Source organism: Podarcis liolepis (genome assembly GCF_965112155.1).
Source record: "Podarcis liolepis genome assembly, chromosome: 3".
NCBI lineage: Eukaryota > Metazoa > Chordata > Lepidosauria > Squamata > Lacertidae > Podarcis > Podarcis liolepis.
Window position 1 is genome coordinate 95,517,277 of NC_139557.1, and position 16,619 is coordinate 95,533,895.

General features: G+C 40.0%; 1 protein-coding gene across 11 annotated transcripts in view; it reads right to left on the reverse strand.

Moving 5' to 3' along the window:
• The window catches only part of LOC310702798 (uncharacterized protein), a 73,816-nt gene that overhangs the window by 48,806 nt on the left and 8,391 nt on the right, over positions 1 to 16,619 (reverse strand). For 7 of the 11 annotated variants that reach the window (XR_014523604.1, XM_083494944.1, XM_083494946.1 and 4 more), the window contains one exon: positions 2,905 to 3,013. The gene's annotated coding sequence lies outside the window, so the exon portion shown is untranslated. Of the gene's footprint in view, positions 1 to 965; positions 1,051 to 2,904; positions 6,043 to 14,554; positions 14,610 to 16,619 lie in introns of those variants that run through there. The other 4 variants (XR_014523605.1, XR_014523606.1, XM_083494948.1 and 1 more) reach the window with 3 other exon arrangements.

Sequence of the window (16,619 nt, forward strand, 5' to 3'; positions counted from 1 at the left end):
ATATCCTTCTTAAATTGTGGTGTTCAGAACTAGACACTCCAGACCAAGGCAGAATACAGCAGGACTATTACTTCCCTTGATCAGGGCACTATACTTCTGTTGATGTAGCCTAGAATAGCATTAGCTTTTTTGGCTGCTGCATCACACTGTTTACTCATGTTGGGGTTGTGTTCTACTAAGACCCCTAGATCCTTTTTGCATGTACTACTAGTAAACCAGGTATCCTCGATCTTATATTTATGCAGCTGGTTATTCCTGCCTAAATGTAGAACCTTACATTTGTCCCCATTGAAATTCATTTTGCTAGTTTGGGCCCAGTTCTCTAATCTGTTAAAGTCCCAGTTCTGTCTTCTGCTGTGTTAGCTACCCCTCCCAGTTTGGCGCCATCTGCAAATTGGATGAGCATCCCCTCAATTCCTTCATCCAAGTCATCCAGGACGGAACCCTGTGATACCCCACTTGTCACTTTTTTCCAGGATGCTGAGGAACCATTAGTGAGCACTCTTGGTGTTCAGCCAGTCAACCAGCTACAAATCTATCTAACAGCAACCTTGTCCAGCCCACATCTTACCAGCTTTTCCACAAGAATATCATGAGGGAGCTTGTTAAAAAACCTTACTGAAATAAAAATATACTATGTCGAAAGCATTCCCCTGATCCACCAAGCTTGTAACTCTATTTTCTAAAAAAGAAATGAAATTTGTCTGGCATGACTTGTTTTTGAGAAACCCATGCTGGGCCTTAGTAATTACAGCATCCTTTTCTAAGTGCTCACTTGCCTGAGATTACCCAGAAAGATTCATAGCAAAGAAAGGACTTGAACTCAGATTTCTGACTTTCAAATCTGACATCTTTGCTGTTGTGCTTACTGTACCCCATTCATCAGAACTGCAAGGTCAGAAAATGAGCATTTAGTGTGCAGCCCCTTAGTTTTTAAAACAACTTTAATTGCAACTTTAATTTTGTAGGTGTTCTCATTCTTTTGGTGCATATGTTGAGATGTGTGCAAGCATTCATATACTGAACTGCATGCATATGTCCAGTCATTGCCTATAGAAGTGAAGATATCAGTAGAGTGATTGTCTTGTTCTTCCATACAATTTAACAATAAAAACATTCAGAGCCAATTGGATTTTTCATCAATCACCCTGATCACAGTGGCTGTATCAGCAAAGGGTTTAAGAGGGATGATCCGTTATGTCACTTGAGGCACGGGACAAAAACATCACTTTCAAAACATTAATGCCACAACAAAGCCCCTCTTTTTTTTTTTTTTGTCAACCTGGCATCAGTCAAAAGGCTTATGATGCAATTCCTGCCAAACAGGGTGAGCAGAAACGCTTGACAAGCCTCTTACACAGCTTGGCGAAATATCCTCTTCATTTTATGCCAGACATAAGTGGCAAACATTTTGGTCTTAACTCTGTATCAGTCAGGGTGTATAGCATTTTGCATTTGCAAAGTCAAAGTGGAGATTTTGAACGTTGGAAGGGTGGATGTTAATTTCCGCAATCTCTAGATCCTCGGCTTTAAGTTTGAAATTTTGTAATGAATGGCCACATAAACCATGGTTGTGCATGGTTTATCTGCCTTGACAAAAAGTGGCTCAACAGTTGTTAAACCCATTTAAGTCTGGCTACAGTTCAGGATGCTGTCATGCTGTTCAGTCATGCTGGCCACATGACCTGGAAGCTGTACGCCAGCTCCCTCGGCCAATAAAGTGAGATGACCGCTGCAACCCCAGAGTCGGCCACGACTGGACCTAATGGTCAGGGGTCCCTTTACCTTTACAGTTTAGGATGCAAACCCACAGCTTGAAGGATAGATATAATGATTATGCCTATATTTAACCTGCTGGCATCCATCTTTCTTGAGAGACAGTGGAACGCACCTCCAGGGGTGAAGTCAAACCATTGTGTTGGCACCTAAGTGACCTCCCTGGAGCACAAGCTTGGGCAGTATGCGTGGAGGTCCTGGGATGCCCAGACAACAAGACTCCCCTCTCAACCTCGCTGATGCGGTCCAAAGGAAAGCAGAGCAGTATGTTTGGCACCAGCCTGGCTGCAGGAGTTGCCAAAAGGAGGCGCACTACCCTTCCTCTAACACCCCATACACCCCAATAATACTTAACCATGGTTAAGGCAACCCCCATTTTTCTAATGTTGTATTTTAAAAGATTGTAAGCCGCAGATCTCACTGGTGTGTCCCTATACATATTCTCTAGGGATAATTCAGCAAGATGCACCATGATTTCATTGTGCTATTTGGATCTTTACCAGAGTTAAAGCAATCATGGTTAGCATTTTGCAGGACGTCTCCATTTTACCAAAGACGTTTGGTTCTCAAGAAGCAAAAAAAAGAGAAGTATTTGCCACAAATTTCCTGCTCAATACAGTATACCACTTTCCCTTCCAATAAATCCAGGAGAGTCCATGCTACCAACTTGCAAAGGATTCATGGTCAGTCAAACACTCCGTGACACACCTTTTGATAGATAGATGCTGTGATAATCTCATCTTCCATGCTATAGTACTTATGTTTACCATTAAGTCATTTGCCCATACTTATATCTTCTTGACATGTTTTGGTAGGCTGCAAACTATTAGAAAAATACATCAGAGTGGCAATAGCTTCTGAGGGGCTGAACATTCACACAGGGACCTTTAACAAGCAGTTTGTGGCCATTCATTACAAAATTTACTGCAAGATACTTTATGTGCTTCTGTATCCCACACATAAAGAACTGTGCAGTAGTTTCAATAAAATTTGTGTGAGATACTTTATGGGACTTAATCTTGGCAATGTGGTGCCATCAGGAAGACCTAGTATCTGTGTATTAGACTTCAATTTGGAAGATTTTCCAAGTAAATGGCTAAATCATTATTCAGTTGAATGATAACTTACTGTAAACAGTATGTTGCTTCTGGATATATCACTTTTGATCAATAGGTTTTCTGTCTGACTCTGCATCTGTTAATATTGTAGAGTGGCTGGACTGAATGCTTCAAACATTCTAAGTGGAAGGAGAGAGTTCATTAACAAAGATTCACTTTTTAAATATATCATAGGATTCACATATAAAGATGCAATATTAAGGCTGCAATCATGTCACATTATATACCAAGATGAGAGTCGGCTAATTAGTACACGTAAACTCAAAGCAGAAACTCTTTTTTTGGAGGAAACCATTCTCCACCCCCCTGAAATCCAAAATCTGCCATTTTTTCACATTTCACTTTTATGTACCAGTGACGCCCTCCAAATTTCTGACAACAGCTGATACAATGCAGACAAGCATGATGCTGACTGGACTGTTGAAAGTTGAATCAGCACTTTTCAGTGGATTTAATATAAATTTTGAAGTCACATTTCACAGATTGAATTCCACAGCCACGGTATGTAATTCCAGATACGAATGGTAGAGATGAAAGGGGAGAAAGAGCAAATGCCAAATCACATTTGAATTTAGACTTAAAAATCTAAATTGTTTCTGTGGCAATTGCACGGACTTTTCTGGCAAGAAGTAAATGTGGCAGTAGGAAGTCATCGAAATTTTTCATTGGCTGACTGACTGATTTGATTTCTAGGCTGTCTTTCAGTCCTGAAGGATTGCTAAGACAGTGTCAGGGCCCAACTCTGAGCAATAGCCTGGTTCTTGGAGAGCAACTCAGATGAAGAGGAGCCAGTCAGGTCCATCTAACAAGCAGCAACACAGGCAGAAATGCTGGAAAACTACAATGGGCCTGAGCCCATTGGATTGGAAGCCTCTGAATCAGGGACTCCTGCATCAGAAACACTGGAGTCTAAATCCAGTCCCGTCCCCAAAGAACTGACCACATAAGAGTCTCCTAAATCTAGTCCAGCATCCTGTTTTCACAGTGGCCAGCCAGATGCCTGTGGAAAGCCTACAATGAAGACACAAACACAACAGCATTCTGCTCATGTAGCAACTGGTATTCAGAGGCATACTGCCTCTCACAGTGGTGACAGAATGTAGCCATCATGGCTAGGGACCCACAACCCCATATCAACCCATTAAGACAGCAAGGAGCTTGGAGGGAAAATGCAAATGCCCTCTCTTTCTTTCTAATCTGTAACCTAACCAAGCCACCCATGGTTCATTTGACCGGCTTAGAGGCCAGACAATGGAAGCCCCATGCCTGAGAAACTGCTGCCTTCAGTATTCACATTAACAGACCTCAGCATCACTCTGCACACTGTGCTCATCACCTGAGCGGGGAACAATATCTTAATGGTATGTACACTTACATAATTCTAGGAACACTCTCCTCAAGTTACTGAGCCTATAAGAGTTATCTGCTTTAAAACATTATGGCTCAGTCTTCGACGGATGTTTCCTAGCCTCAATTGTTTCAATCCTTGTCATCTTGGCTTCCCTTCCTATTTGCGGTCCCAGGTTCCATCCCAAGTATTTTTAAAGAGTCACTAGCAGCCAGTGCCCATAATACTGTGATAAGCAGATCCATCACCTGCCTCAGTAAGACAACTTTTTATGTTCCACCATCTCCCATCATTGGCTTTTTCCTGGATGTTTCTATATAAGCATAGGCACCTTATTATTTAAGTGGTTGGATGCCTGATCCCCAATAATTCTTGAGGAACTGCTTGACTAACCCCTGGTACCTTAGCACAGAATAGAGCCTCTTGTTCTGTCCAAGGCAGTGGTCTCAGCTCAGGGATAATGTGGTTCTAGCCCGGTAGGGACTTATGCTGAGCACAGAGGTCAGGGACACCAGATCATGTACCTCTAACACCAGTTTCAAATCCCAGCCTAACTCATATTCCAGCAAGGCAAGCTCAAACAAAGCAGAGGACGAGTCTAGATAAAGAAGGGAAGGGCAGAGGTTCAAGTACAAAAAGTGAAAAACGTAAGGTGGGTGGCACCCTGGATAGCTCCAAAAGGCTTAACAGATGAATAGAACTTTAAAAATTGAACAAATGAATAACAAAATCTGTCCAGGTGAAAATCCCACAAAGGATATGTTCTTATTTCGTTCTTATTTGTCCACAATAAGCAGAGACTAACAACTAAATGTTGCAGTGTTTCCTCAGCCCCTAGAAACAAGCCCTGTAATGTGCTCCAAGCAGCCTGGAACAGGAACCTAGAAGCACAGATGTGGAGGCAGGAAAGGAAAAAGGACACCCCTTTTTCATTTCTACCCTACTGAAACTACTCTGCACAGTGCTATTAAGTGCTCAAGGGCTCAGTGTTTTATTGCTGTATCATTTGGCGTGGGGTATCTGGAGAGTGGAGAAGTGGAAATATGCCTTTCCCCCTTCCCTGTCCCAAAGCATTCGCATATAGCATGGAGAAGATTCACAGGTCCTCTTAACCCTAAGCTTCCTTCTAGGATACCACAAGCAGTTAAGGGATCAAGCAAAGCAAGTCCTTCCATCCCTCTCTGAAATATACTTGGAGTTGAGTGATTTCATGCTCTTTATTTCAGCTCATGGTAAACAGTGAGTGAGTGCTTTCCCCCCAAACCTCTGGCTATATATACATTATTTACACAATGGGTCCCATGTGATTGGCTGATTCAACTCCCCTCCTGGAGCCTGATTGGACTGTTCCTGCAGGCCAATCAGGATGCTGATTCACTTCCTCCTGGAGCCGGACTGGGCGGCTCCTGCAGATCAATCAGGTTGCTGCCTTCTAGGATCCTACTTGCCTATTGTTCTAGGATCCAAGCTCAGTACATAACACTCTCCACATTCCTTTAATCTGCAAACTGAAGTCATCAACGTTTCATAGGTCCTGGGAGTCACTGAGCATAGAAAGGCATGTCTTTTGGATTTTCAAAACTTTTATTTCCTAGTACTGTATGAACAGAATACTTTAGGGTTCCTGGGTTGCTCCTTGGTTATACAGAAACCTACCTGTTATGTCTGGCTGGCCCCATTTTTCTTCCAAACTGATGGTCGTGTGGCATGAGGCCACCCAAGTTTGGTCATAGAGGGAAGGATGCCAGAGCTCCATATCTGAATGTCTCAGAAAAGTATGAATAATCCACATCATAGAATTTAAAATATATCTATTTCTCCTTTTTTATTCAATTTTTCTATTCTGTTCCTCCCTGAAGAACTATTTCAAAGGTTATCATGTTTATGTAGAATGGCACACACTGAGAATAACCACTTTATGACCCATGGATGTGTCAGTTTGTAGATTATTTTATGTGTATTGTTTGCATAGCATCAAGTATATGAAAGTACAGTGGTACCTCGGGTTAAGTGCTTAATTCGTTCCGGAGGTCCGTGCTTAACCTGAAACTGTTCTTAACCTGAAGCACCACTTTAGCTAATGGGGCCTCTGCTGCTGCTGTGCCGCCGGAGCACGATTTCTGTTCTCATCCTGAAGCAAAGTTCTTAACCTGAAGAACTATTTCTGGGTTAGTGGAGTCTGTAACCTGAAGTGTATGTAACCCGAGGTACCACTGTATATATAACTAGAGGTTTTGGGGGAAAGCACTCACTCACTGTTTACCATGAACTTAACCCGAGGTAATATTTCTGGGTTAGCAAAGTCTGTAACCTGAAGCCTATGTAACCCGAGGTACCACTGTATCAGTTTTGCAAGGTTATCCTATCACAGCAATGGAAAAATGCAAGGATTTTTATTTCTAACCAATATCCCAAAAGAACCATCCAAGAAGAAAGGGAAAGTCACGGTGCTGTATAGTTTTAGCCATAGAAGTTGAAGGCAGTTGCTTATAACTGGAGGCTGTAGAAATCTGCATGGCAAAATAGAGCTAGCCACAGCATTGGAGATACAGGGTGGGCAGGACAACCCCAGCTGATGTCAAGTTTATTTACATAAATTATTCTAGTTGCAGAACTTGTGGGAAAAGGATTAAATTCGGCACTCTAGAGACCCTTCCTTCCTTCCTTCCTTCCTCTCTGCTTGATATGGCACAAAAACCCCTCATTTCTCTTGCTTTCTCCCACAAAGAAAGGTACTTTGAGATCAGAGGGGTAAATTCAGAGAAATGGCCATATGTTTTGGCACATGGCCCTTTTTTTTTTCTTTAGTGGAAAATTAAACCAATAGCAATCACCCTCAATAGCTCAGTTGGTTACAGCGTGGTGCTGATAATGCCAAGGTTTCATGTTCCAACTCTATGATTCTATGATCATTAGTATTGTGACCACACAGAGATGTTGCAAGAACTCCAAATTCTCCGCAGAAAAAAAATTGAGAGGCTTTGAAAGTTTGTTAGGAAATGAAACTGTGATTTCCCATTTGCAATAAAACCAAGATTCGAAGCAGTCTTTAAACCTTCTTGCTGCCTTTCAGGAAAGGCTGTCATTTCATTTCCAAGCCACCAGATGCCAGACGTCTACTGCAAATTTCTGTTCTATCACATATACAGGACAGACTCAGATGATCTTTCTATGCATTAATATATCCTTTCAGCAGAAATTCCCCGTCTTTTAAGCAGCGTGTTCTTGATGCTATTCATTTACTGTAACAATCCTTGATTATCCACAAACTGTTTCTAAAGGTGATTACAATTTTGTCAAGGAATCCTTCTTTTTAAAGGACTGTGATTTTCCTCTTCGATCATTTTGCTTTACCCCTCTAGAACCCACGCCAGATAATAAAATTCAGTCCTCAGTTGCATGAGGAACAATGGCATCTAATGTGTAGCAATAAAAGAAAATTAAAATCTTTCACATGAAAAACTAAATAGATTCAACAATTTAGCAGCCAGACAAATCTATAAACATTACTCCTATACAGAGGAAGCCTGTCGTAAGAATATTTATTCTTACATCAAGATCTAAAATGCAGTACATTTAAACCACATATGACTTTCATATAACAATTTTCTCTCCAATTTAGTAGCCATGGCATTTATGTTTTATTTGAAAAATAAATATTTTTTTAAAAAATATTTTGGTTCTTGAAATTGAAGTGGTTAAAATGTTTTTGGTTTTGTTTTCAAATGGCAGATATTCATTTACATTGCGGAGTGCAATTTATGAATAATATGCACACTTCCCCAACACATCCATAACTAAATGCTATTACGCCACAATTCATATGACACCATGACTGTAAGCATGCAGAAAGACATATCTATGAACAGAGACGTGTTGTTTTGGAAAAGAAAAAAATTGCAGCTCAAATAGCTATGAAAATTCTTTTCTCCGTTGCAACAGACACGGAATTTTGTATTGTGCTGTTTAAAAATAAACTTGTAATTCCATGTGCCAAAAGGACAGAACGGGAAGCTGGAGAAGGTATTTTTAAAACCCTCTTCCAATTAACAGAAAGGGATCCCCAGAGCCAAGTCATATTCATTAATTTAAAATGCTTGTACAAAACAAATCTTTCTAGATAAAACCCAAGTGTACTTGGATTAAAAAGATATATGTATATACTGCAACGTTGCGGGGGGGGGGGGAGCACCTGTAAACACTGATATCAGACATTAATAAAAAAAATATTCTGACACTTAATGCACAGTTTCTCATTAATAATTAAATTATTAATGATAATACAATAAAGCCATTTTGCCCTTATAAGACACATTCCTGCTGACGACCGGTTCTGTTTTCAACATTCCACTAAACAGAAAAGTAAAAGGCTGGCTTTTCGAAAAGCAATACTTGGTAAGATTATTCATCATTTATACTCAGCATAAAGTCTCCTTTAGAGTGAACTGTATTTTGGAGCAAATTATCCAATTAAACATATGATTGGTCTTTTTTAAAAAAAAAAAAAATCACAGGATTTCATCACGAGTCAGAACATTACATTCAAATTTCTTTTCCGCATATACAGCTACAAAAAAAGTGAAGTGTGAGGAATTCTAATGAACCGGATAGACTAGTCTGGAGCCTTTTTTACATAATCCCTTCATGTAGAATCAGGACTTATTTGGGATTGACTGAATTGCCCGTGGATTTCAGAAATCATTGTTTGCTCTTGGTTCAAGGAAGAATAGTCTTTTTCTTGACATAAAAATGTCAAAAAGTTATATAACTATATTTTATGATACCATTATAATTTCTGTCCATTCTTTCAAAATATAGCATTAAGCTACTCCATTATCTTATCACTTTCTTAATCTTTCCCCTTTTACAAAAGGAATTGACAAAATTATCATTGATCTTCCACCAGATGTTGTAGCGGATGCCCTTTTTTTTGCAAAATACCTTTGTTAATCTGACCTCTCTTAATGATTACGCACATATTCCTTAGTAACTGAATAAAACTTTTCTTTCACAAGATAGCAAGTGCTTAATCCTCATTATTGGGAATATGCTAAAACCTTGAATACTTGTCAAAGATTCATTTTATAATCCTGAGGTTGGTTTGCTTTTAGTGATTTACACAAGGGCTGCGATTACAATAATTGATTTATCCTGTACTTAAAATCTACTGGTGACATTAAAATGACATTAACCAATTTTTGCTGCTGGAGTTTGGATTTACTTTAAGGAGAGGTAAGATTTGTCATTACATATGTCTTAACAGAACACTTGTGACTTAAAACAGCTAGTTCAAATATAGCAGAACAGAAGAAAAGCTAAGTCTATTGAATTGAAGCAGCTTATTAAAACAACATCAGTTAAGGATGGAGAGCAAATTTGCTTTATTAACCTTTTTTTGCATGCTATCTGTTGACATAAAAACTTTGCTTTAAAGTGCAGGTGCTATACTCTCTAGATCTATTCCTGAAAAAGTATGAAAAGAGGAGATTTTCATAATAAAAAAAGCATGTTTCTTCTGGAGAGTTAAAAGAATTTCAGCATGCAAACATTCACATATATGTTCACAATTATCTCCTAAATGGAATATATAATCTGCCATAATTCTTCATTCGATATATTCTCATGCAAGAGGGGAAAGAATCATATGCCAGTTGTTGAAGCAATTCCTCACTGTGACATGTACTTCCATTTTCTTGAGTATGTTTCTTGAGTGTGTTTGACTTAAGGATTAGCTAAATGTCCCTCCCAAGGAAACTATGGTGTTTCCCCCCTCAGGTTCTGGTTTTCTGATAAGAAAGAGCTCTCACTGAATGCAGCAATTATTGCACCGAAAACTGGAATAAGGAATAATTTCTATTCAAGAAAAAAACAACAACCAGGATATAAATAATAATAATAATAAAAGAGTTTGGAACAGCTCTTTCCATACATGTCATGTTAGTTTTAATTATGCTTCATTAAAGCTCCTAGATAACTAAAAGTGATTACCGTGGTTGGTTCATTAACACTGTGATTTTAGCCACAGCTGAAAAACATGCTGTAAAAAGTTAATAAGGACCAAAAAAAAAATAATCAAATATATTGCAGAAGGCACAGAAAGAACAAAAACAGTTTGAAATAATTATGAGGCCAAAAGCTGATCAGGTGAGCTGTCAAATGTTGCCAGCAACAAATCAAGTACACTGTACGCAGAAAGAAATCTTGCTTTGCATTTCCACTAACAAATTACCCAGAAGGAATATACAGGAAGCTTCTCTGTATACTTGAGAGTTTTGCAGATGCAGGGTGCCATGCAACTAATGTCAATGTGTGAAAGACTGAAAGGCATGATATTTTTGTATGAATGTTGAAGCTGGAAATAAGTTGCCTTCCCCTATTTTTTCACTGATCTGCACTGCATTTCCATTTCCTATTAGGAAGCTGACTAATATCAGACTACATTTGTGCTCCCCAGCCCAATAAGCCTACTACGACTGGGAGAGATTCTCCATGGTGCCTGGCAGAAGCCTTTCCCATCACCTACTCTACGTCACCCTTTTTATCCGAAGAGTCCAAGGACTGACGATGGGAGCATTCACATGCAAAGCAAGGCACTCGGCCGCTCACCATGGCCCCTCACCTGTTCTCAGATGTACCTTGGTCTCTACCAGGCAAATTAAACACGGCAACAGCATGTGTTAGAACTGGGTTGCCATCACTGCTATATAAAGCAAGGCAAAGCTAGGGTGATTTAAAAGTGCAGCATGAGTGAGTGGGTGGTAGAAATTATGTGCGGGACCCTTTCCCTTTCTTCATTCCTGCCCCCACCGTTTCAAAACATGTCTCCTTTACTGTTTCTTTTGCCCATGAAACTCTTGTGCCTGGAAATAACCCTCAGTAGGACAAAACTAGTGTTTTGGGGAGAGCAAAGTGGGAAGGGTAAGGTTTATGACCTGCTTTGACTGTCCATGCCACACTGTAAATCCAGTCATCAGAGGCACTTCAGACATCAGTTCTGGTTTCTCTCAGTTTCTCATTTTTCTAATCTTAAATTCAGGTCTCCACATTTCCACAACAGTTTGCCTTTTTTAAAAGAAGTCTTCATGAAAATTCACCTTAATTTTAGCGCAAATTTCTCCTAAAATACACATTAATATAAAATGTTTGCAAAGCAACCTTTTCCCAATATAATGCCTCTTATGTGTTGTTTTCACTCATACATGCATTCATAGGGACACTTTACACTAGCATATGCATTTCTGTACACATTACTTGGCTAGAGAACTGCATTGCAAAATTCAGAGAAATTTGAATTTTGAAAGATGGCTGCGCTTCGGCTTGGATATTTTATGGGAAAATGTGAATGAGGTAAGTTTGCCTTTAAATGTGAACAGAATCAAATTGCTACCCCATTCCTATCCGAACCCCTTGGCTATCTGGGGTGCACTGGGAAGTTACAGGGCACAGAACTTTTTCTGTGGAAATGCCCCAGCCTTGGAACAGGCTGCCCAGAGAAATTCACCTGGTGCCCACTCTCCTGTCTTTCTGGTAAGCTGCTTTTACTTTCCCAGGCTTCCACTGATCTGTTGTTGTTGTTGTTGTTGTTGTAATCCATCCTAACCACAACGGTTCACACAACCCCCCCTCCCCACATTATACTTAGAAAGAAAATGGCATTGAGACGGGAGGGAGGAGCTCTGCCTCCTTCCATTGTGCTCTGTGGGCCTCTACACACATACCATTACATTCTCCATCCTTATATTTTTGCATACACTGATGCAATGGGATAGCAGAGAGTGTCATTACTTTAGCACAATTTGAAGTCTACATAAAACCTATAGGTGAGATTATTCATGGTTTTGGAGTAAGGTATTGCCATGCTGATAACATCCAGCTTTGTTTGTGTTTTCAGCAAACTCAGGTGTTGGTTATGAAGCAGCCTTTGGCAGGTACGGCAAATTGGATGCTAACTTCTCCAGCAAGAGCCAGGAAAGGCTCCTCTCTGAAATACTAAAGAGCAACTGCTAATCAGTACAGTACAGTACAGAGAATATTGAGTTAGATGGGGAAACAGGTTTTTTTTTTTTGTTTAAAATAGCAGTAGGAAACCCCTTATAGTCCATTTTGCCTGTCCCTCCAGGGGAAGGGAATTCCAAGACTGGTGAGCCACAACAGAGGAAGACCCCCTACCATACTGCCACTCAGTGGGCTAAATCCACTTGGGGCACAACAGAAAGAGACGCTGCCAATTGCAGTACCTGGGACTGTTAATACGGGAGAAGGCACTTTGACAGATAGGCAGGTCTTATCTGGGTCCAATGAGCAAGATCCTCTCTCAGTTTTCGCTGCATACCAAGTGTGTAGAAATAAATACTTTATCTTTGGTAGCCCCATTTGCACCCAACCACCTGTGCAGGTAAGCTGTGACTTAGCAAGGTATATCAGGAGCCAACAAACACCTTCAAATTCAATAGGACTAAGCATGTTTACTTAAAAGCAATCCCAACCAGGGTCAGCCCTACTGTAGGGCAGAGGGAGGCCATTACTTCAGGCAGCAGGTTCCAGGGGCGGCAGCAGCCCTCTGGCTGTTGTTTCTGATCCCTTTGTTGGAGATGATGAGCTATGGCTCACCTAGTTAGCTGCCCTTAGGGGTGCTGGAGGATGCAATCCTGTTGCCAGTGTTGAATTCGGATTCAGCTTCTGTTGTGGGTGCCACCTTGTCCTTTGCCTCAGGCAGCAAAATGTCTCCCACTGTGCTCAATGGAGCTTATTTCTAAGTAAGCATGCATAGGACTGCAGCTTTACTTTATTTGAAGAATGAAACTATAAGCCATATCATGAGAACAATAGCTGTTAAAGTGTGTTGTGCTTCCAGGCAGTATTATATAGAAGTTGTGAAGCTCTGTTCCCAGTTTTGAAAACTGATGAACTCTGAATGTGCTACAGTCACAAATTACTCAAGTATCCTCTAGCTATTGGGGACAATGTGTACACTTCTCAAGCACATACATCCATTGTATTTGCTGGTTCTCAATCTTGGCTGAAAATTATTATCCATTTTGTCAAAGGCGGAGTTCTATGTAAGTCAAAGGCTTGCATAATCTTACACTAAATTGATTTGCTTAAGAGATCATTTTAGCTATTTTCTATGAAGCGTATTTGGAAATGGTTGTACTGCTTTATGACAGGTGTGCAGATGCTAGCCATCCTATTGGAAAAAAAAGTTCTGTACAAACAGAAAACTGCAGGAAGCCTTGAGCAAACTAGCAAACCCAATTTCAGTTTCTTATTGAAATTCCGTTTCCCCACAACTCACTGAAACAGGTAAATATTACGGTGGATAAACTGCTTAAAAATGTTAATCAAATAACTGCAGTGAATAACCAGATCTCTAGTCAGGAAACCCCCAAGTATGAAGTGCACTAAAGCAATCCTTCTTTCCTTCTTTATCTTGTCTTTGTTGATGGTTACAAAGAATGATATGACATGAGTTGAAACTTATTGGTAAACTTCTAAAAATGGGTAGGACCCAGACTTCACCTTCCATGGATGGGAAAGAAGGATCCCACTGCCAGAGAGAGAGAGAGAGAGAGAGAGAGAGAGAGAGAATGGATACAAAGGGAGGAACAATCATCTCTTCCTCCATCTCTTCCTCCTTTGAGTGGAACTCGGGTAAAGGATGCTCCAGTTGGTGGAAGGGAAATCTAGATCCAACCCAGTTGGAGGAATTCAGCTTGGCACTATGTCCAAAGGTTACCATTTCAGCTTGCAAGATGGAATGATCCCCTTTTCTCCCCCCCCCCATTCTGGGGGTTCTCCTGATCGTCTCAAGCCAATTTGGGAGCATGGGGGCACATGTGGGTGGAGATGGGGAGTGGGAAATGTCCTTGCATAAGCTTCTGCTAGTGAGATTCATTAGCTGAATCCGGCCCAATGTTTTTGCAATGAACTGAACCTCCATTTCTTTTCCATTTTCTTCCCCTCAGGCTTAAATTCAGGAAACTTTTGATCAACAGGCAAATTACACATGATTTAAGATTATTTTTCCTGAATACAGTGGTACCTTGGTTTTCAAACTTAATCCATTCCAGAAGTCTGTTCCAAAACCAGTGTTCAAAAACCAAGGCATGCTTTCCCATAGAAAGTAATGCATAATGGATTAATGCATTCCAGACTTTTGAAAATAACCCCTAAAACACCAGTTTAACATGAATTTTACTATCTAACGATACCATTAATCCATAAAATGAAAGCAATAATCAATGTACTGTACTATAAAACAAGTAAAACAGTATTGTAGATGATAAAAATTAAAATTAAAGAAATTTCTTACCTGCACTGATGATAGTCATTGTTTGGATGGGGGCTTTTATCCATTTCCGCAGTCACACAATCAATCAATCAATCAATCAAATTAACTGAAAAAGCCTCAAAACCAAAAACGCAAAATAAATAGCAAAAACAAAAGCACCAAATATAAGCTCCAAATATTACCTCAGAACACTGCAATCAGAAACAGAAGGCTTGAATTATAATGGGGGGGGGGTGCAAATTAGCAGTTCAACAGGAAACACAGGGGGACTCAAAATGGAGCAAGTTTGGCTTCCGGGGAAAAAAATCAAAAACCGGAACACCTACTTCTGGTTTTGCAGCGTTTGGGTTCCAAGTTGTTTGTGAACTAAGCTGTTCAAAAACCGAGGTACCACTGTAAACCCTGTTTATGCAGGGAGGGAATTCCAGGGCAAGGCTATTCAAGCCAACACCCTCCCCACTTCTACTGCTCCTCCTTTCATCTGACTGCTAGCTCTTCCAGGGAAATTCTGACTACCCTTCCCCCTGTCATCTCAAGTATTGTATGAGATAATGAGCATGCTAGTGAGGATAGCAGTGCCTACCAGAGGCCAAAGAGAAAGGCCGCAGGTATCCAAAGTGTACCGCTTTAACCTCTCCCAATTTTTGTCTTATGTGGGTCAGAAACCAAAGTGCTAACCCACAATTTCCCATTAATTCCTGCTACGAATTCCAGTAATACCGTGGATGAATAGGGCTATTTTGGTGGAAATACATTTTGCTTACACAGGGCCCTTCTGTGCGCTCCTAACTCTATGATCTTTCACTTTGATTTGATATCTGTGTATCCACAGCACAGCAGAAGAATGCACATTACTTTCTCAGTTTATCAAGGATTGCTGTAACTAAGAGTATTTTCATATTACACCAAAAAGTGCCTTTTGACTTTTTCATGGTTTTTATCCCATCTGTGATAGTTGTTATTGAGGTGGAATCTAGACACATATTTTTTAAAAGTCGTGAAAATGGTTTTTTAAAAAATGTTTTGAAAAATGTATTGACTATGCCATAGCTCATCACCCCCATCTAGTGTCACATTTGTATAATGCACGTTAAAACATTTTATTTGCAGCTGTATAGCTGAGTCCTAGGTGAGAATGTTTGGAAGAGATATTTAATTATAAGGCAGCCAGTTTAGACTACACAACACTTTACTGTTATAAACCAAATTTAAACCTGTTGATAATAATCAGAGAAACTCGAGTTATACCGTCATAGTTTAGGGCTCATCCACATGGGAGTTTAACATGAATTTGAAGCCATAAGTGCCTTAAATATTTGTACTTTGTCCACTTGATTCTCCCCCCATTCAGCGGGCAGCCTGCAGTTTCTCAACAGTAAACTTGGATTTTTTTAAATTCTGGAAAACATCCACATAGGGGGACTAAATACAATATAAAATTCCTTGTTACCCGACTGTGGATGCACTATGTGGACAGGTTCTCTGGCAACATCTCCTACCTAGCCCTTCAGACTGTATTTTAAAATGTTGGTTCTTATTTTACATTGTTTAGAGGGAGTTGTTTCATTGTGAAACACCTAGAATTCCTTTTTTAATTAGATGGTACAACTGCTACTAAATAAATAAACAAGTTGTAATTTGTTTTGTGAATTAAACTCGTAAAATTATTTGTCGATTATAAAAGGTTATCTGATCTTTCTCAGAGTCTTTGAAATTCATTGCAACTATTCATTCTTTACAATTGATTTGACTCTGAGTTTCACTTGCAATGTGTTTCTTCAAGGAAGGACTCAAAGAGGGAAATAAAAACAGGTTAATGTATCTTTAATTACTGTGATAGAGGCCCATATTATGAAACTCCCAAGATGAGACTGCCAAGATATTGCCTCTGACCATGGCAGAAAACTGCCCCAGAGAACTTCCCAAGAATAGGGTCAATTTGCCCTCCTACATCTTAACCTCTGGGATTGGAGGAAATGGTTGACCCAAGCCAACAAGAGTTGCCACTGAGCTGCAGAAACAGAAATCAGAAAGTTACAGGCCAACAAGGAGCATTAAAGTAGCAGAGGAACATGTATGAAAAAGA